This window comes from Tamandua tetradactyla, chromosome X (genome assembly GCF_023851605.1).
Source record: "Tamandua tetradactyla isolate mTamTet1 chromosome X, mTamTet1.pri, whole genome shotgun sequence".
NCBI classification, from domain to species: domain Eukaryota; kingdom Metazoa; phylum Chordata; class Mammalia; order Pilosa; family Myrmecophagidae; genus Tamandua; species Tamandua tetradactyla.
In genome coordinates, this window is record NC_135353.1 from 163,124,575 (window position 1) to 163,128,899 (window position 4,325).

Below are 4,325 nucleotides of genomic sequence, written 5' to 3' on the forward strand. Positions count from 1 at the left end.
ATAAGGTCCAGGCAAAAATAGTTTAGTTGCTTGTAATTAAATTTCACATAAAAATCTAAGGAAAAATATTTTTTATTCTTCCGCAAATATATGATACCTGTTAACAAAACTGACATGCTTTAGAATTACAGATATTAGGCACTGCTATATACCCCAACTACAAGAAAATGTAAAATAAAGCATCCCCCAAATTTACTTGCTACTACAAGCAATAACCTTCATATTAATAACTGGGACCCAATCATTATCTCAGAGTAAACCATTTTGCTTAACGAAGAAAAATCAAGTTAGGTTACTCAATGCACGTAAAGCACTGCTCAGTTTAATAACACCCCTATTAGTTTTGGGTTTTAAATCACCTTCCTCGGGCAACAGGGACATAATCATATGTTTTTCTATGGAACCACCCTCTATAAACGTTCGAAATAGGGCATCTGCTTTACAAACGAAAAAGTCTATTCAAAGAGCAGTAACAATAACAATATATGCCTATTTTATACTATTACTGGTTTATAAGGCGATCATCTGTAATGTTCTCATCTACAAGGATGGAAATGATATATAACTGTTACCAAGGAAACAGTGAAGTAAAATTCCATGTAAACTATCAAACAGTTTAATAACCAGAAAATTAGAAGAACAAGAAAAAAACATCTGATAGAACGATGACATATTGCGCCACCCACGATAGAGACAATCAAGGGTCACAACTCAAACAGATGATGGAAAGGGTCGCAACTTGCCAGCTATTCCCATGCTTGACAGCAATTTATTTTTAAATGATCATAAAAATGGTACTGAGTTTTTGAAAGACAATTTGGATTCAGATTTTTCATGTGATTAAAAGGGCCTAGATTCTGGGAACAAATGATGTACGTACTTTGAAAAGTCGAAACATGCCAACTATTTCCGATGCAGATGTATATTCCCCTGAAATTATCACTGTCTCCACTCACATAGAGGGCACTGAGCAAAACCCATTATGTTTTCTACCTCAAACGCTGTCTGAATAAATATTTGGAAACTTAAGTTCTTAGGAACCCAAGACAAGGCTAAGGCCAGGGTAACTATGTGTATTCACCTCTAAACTGAGAGAATTTTAAGCACACAAGTAACCATGCTGATCAGAGCTAAATCCTTTAGGAAGATTATGCATCTGAAATCAGGAAAATCCTGCAATGTAAGCACTTTTATGCTTCACCTTTGAGAAAAGAACGTGATTTCTGTAACACCGTTTAAAACACACACAGCACTCTAATCCTTCAAGGACGGAAACAGGGAGCTGCAAACACGTGTTTCTGCAGGCTAAAGCCCCTCTAAAGGAACTTCTATCTCAGCTTGGGGACCACGGCTGAGCTGATGCTGAGGAAAAAGGATTCCTAGGGAAGTGAAGATTTCTGAATCGGCACATAAACTCAGAACACGTGCACCTTCTCTCTTTAAAATAAACCCTCTATTGGATCACATTAAGGAACAGAAAGGGAAATTCACATTCCCTTACTAATTCCTAAACTCTCTTTTGAAACAGCTCCTAATCCCCTACGGTTAGGATTGGCTTGGATTTTTTTAAATGCTCTCATTTTGTTAATATCATGAAGCCATTCTAGAACTTAGCAAAACGAGTATAAAGCATCTTTTCACTAGCACACCGCACGGTCCTCTCCCAAGCTCCAAAGTTTAAGAACTAAAACCAGCCTCTAAATGTTTCATTAATCTTGTTGTTTTCAGCATTAGGGGATGCTGGAACCTATCTTGGCCTCCTTAAACCATACAATTGGTTGATTTTCCTTTGCCTTCAGCAGTCTCTCTGTCCATCACACAGAGGGCTCCATGAAATGCTAAAACTGTTGCCCACAGCTGTTTCCCATCCATGGTTCATTATTTGACAGCTGCTTGTAAACAAACCAGGGGCAAAAGCATGCAGGAAGTTAAAATAGTGGGGTGAAGCCACGGCCCTTCCTGATATTGACGGGACCAAGCAATCTGCCACACTACAATCATCCATTGGATCATCAGTCTTCTCATCTGTGGGGTGGGCTGCTTTAAAAACAACTGCATACATCAAATCTACTGAGAGTAAGTTACCCGGGGGCCCTTTTCCTGGGGGAAATCTGCTTGTGACATTAAGAATGACCCATGTGAGGAGAGAGAGAAGGTGGAGAAGGGCAGGCAGAATAAGCAAAGACCCACAGACACTGGAGAGGGGCATGTCCAAATGGCAACATCCAAACCGAACATTTTTGCAAGGGCCTGAATGTAATTTGGTGAAGTCAAGGTAACGTACATTTTTGACTCAGGGTATTTGAGGCTGCTCATTCCTGCCTGATGCCTTCAACACGTCTCACTCTGACACTAAGGAATGAGGGGAAACCTAGAATTAACCTCTGTATTGCAAGCAGGTGTTTATGCCTTACCCGGGAGAAACCCTAGTGTCTGCTTCCTAAGGTTGAGTGGTAACTGCTCTAAAGAGCCCCAGGGACAGCAGCAGGCCAGGCCTCCCATGGTCTCGGGCAGAGCACGTGGGGAATGGTTTTCTGAAGCCTCTCCTACTGGTTTCTTCCCACATTGGTGGCACACTGAAGGCAGCACAAACCTGAAGACTTTGGAAGCATTAGCAGGGCAGAAGACATAGCAGGAAGTCTCTGACCGGTTAATACCTAGATGGCCAGAAAGTGGAAATGTGTCTCCTTCTATTCTCACTGCCGGGGGAAATGTGCCTGGGTGGGTGGTTTTTCTTTGGTTTCAACAACATGGCCACTTTGGAAGCAAATTTCTAAATCTTTCAAGGCTAAGGAATATAGGTACCCAAAGAGAGACTGAAGGTCTGTCTTTCTCTTCTAGCTCCATGACTTCATCTAGGTCATCGTTAGAAACACCTGATCCTTACATAGGTTAACCAGTAAACTGACTTTTCAGGGCTAATTTAGGAGTAGGGGGGAGAGGGCAGCTTTCTGTTGCTGCTGCTTGGAAGGCATGGACCCAGTTCCAAGCACTTCTGGCTTTTCCTACCAGCAACGGCAGCATATACAACCATCTTCTCCTAGTCCTGAATCACACATGTGACACCCCACCCCCCGCACCACTGAATCTTTTCCTAAGGGAAGACAAAGTGTTGGGAACACTGGTGTGTGCGCGAGAGCTTGGGTGGATCTCTGCGTGTGTGGTCTACACCGTGCCCACATGAACCCCACCAGCCAGGGAGAAATAAGTTGAGGGTGGCAGTCCCCGGCCACCTCGGTTCAGGCCTACCTTAAGACCCACCGTTCTCCCCAGCTTTTGCTTCTCCCCAAACCTCCCGACAAATAAGGCACCAAGTTGCCCACGGTGGCGGTCCCGGGTGCAAATGGAACCGGCGCAGCCCCTACCTTGAGAGCTTTGCAATCTTCACAAAGCTGAAGACATCCATGCAGGCAGCCTGGGACCCCCGAGCGCGGCGGCTCAGTCGCCCCTTCTCACGCCAGCAGCGGCAGCCGCGACAGCCCCATGGCCGGGACCTCAGCGCGCCCGGGGCTCGAGTGGCGGCGGCGGCAGGGGGCGGCGGCGGCCTGGGGGAGCCCGCACCTGGAGGCGGCTGCTGCTACCCCCCTCCGGCCGCAAGCTGCGTGTGCATCTCGGAGCAGGACCATTGATGGGCGTCCGCGACGGGAAAACTCAATGGATGAGGAGACCGGCAGGGTGCGAGCGGCGGGGGAGGGGAGCGCGGCGCGGAGCGGGCGTCCCGCCGGGTTCGTCCTGGCCGGGGGACTGCCGGGCGCCCGGGGGAGATGAGAGGCGCTGCTCCTGCTCCCCGGTCCGCTGGCCCCAGCTATCCCCAGCTGTCCTCAGCGCCGAGGGGCGCAGACTGAGCCGGGAGGCGGCGGGCGAGCCTGGCACAGGCGCACGCACCCCTCACAGCACTGCAGCTGCCTCCCTGCCTCCTTCCCCAACCGGAGTCCCTGCTCCTCTCCCCACCCCCACTTCACCCGCCGGGGCCGGGGGCGGGGGACGCACTCTCCTGTCACCCGCTGCGTGTGCCTCCAGATCTGAAATATTGGATCTAACAGTCTATGGCACGCTGGGGGGCTCGGAACGTCACCCCTCTCCGTCCCCACCCGCAAGGAGAGCGGTGCAACCGCAGGTTGCCCAAAGCCTCGGTTGGCTCCATAAACAAAACTCGCGGCCGGGAATGAGCAGGAAGGATCGAGGCCGGCTCGTCTGTCAAGGGGAAGGGGAAGGAGATGCCCAGCACAGCGGGCTTGGTTGGGAGAGCGCAGAGTTCCCACTGCTTTCCCCGAACCGCTGGGGCGAGACGTGGCGGCTGGGCTGTCTGAGAAGGTGTGTCTTTG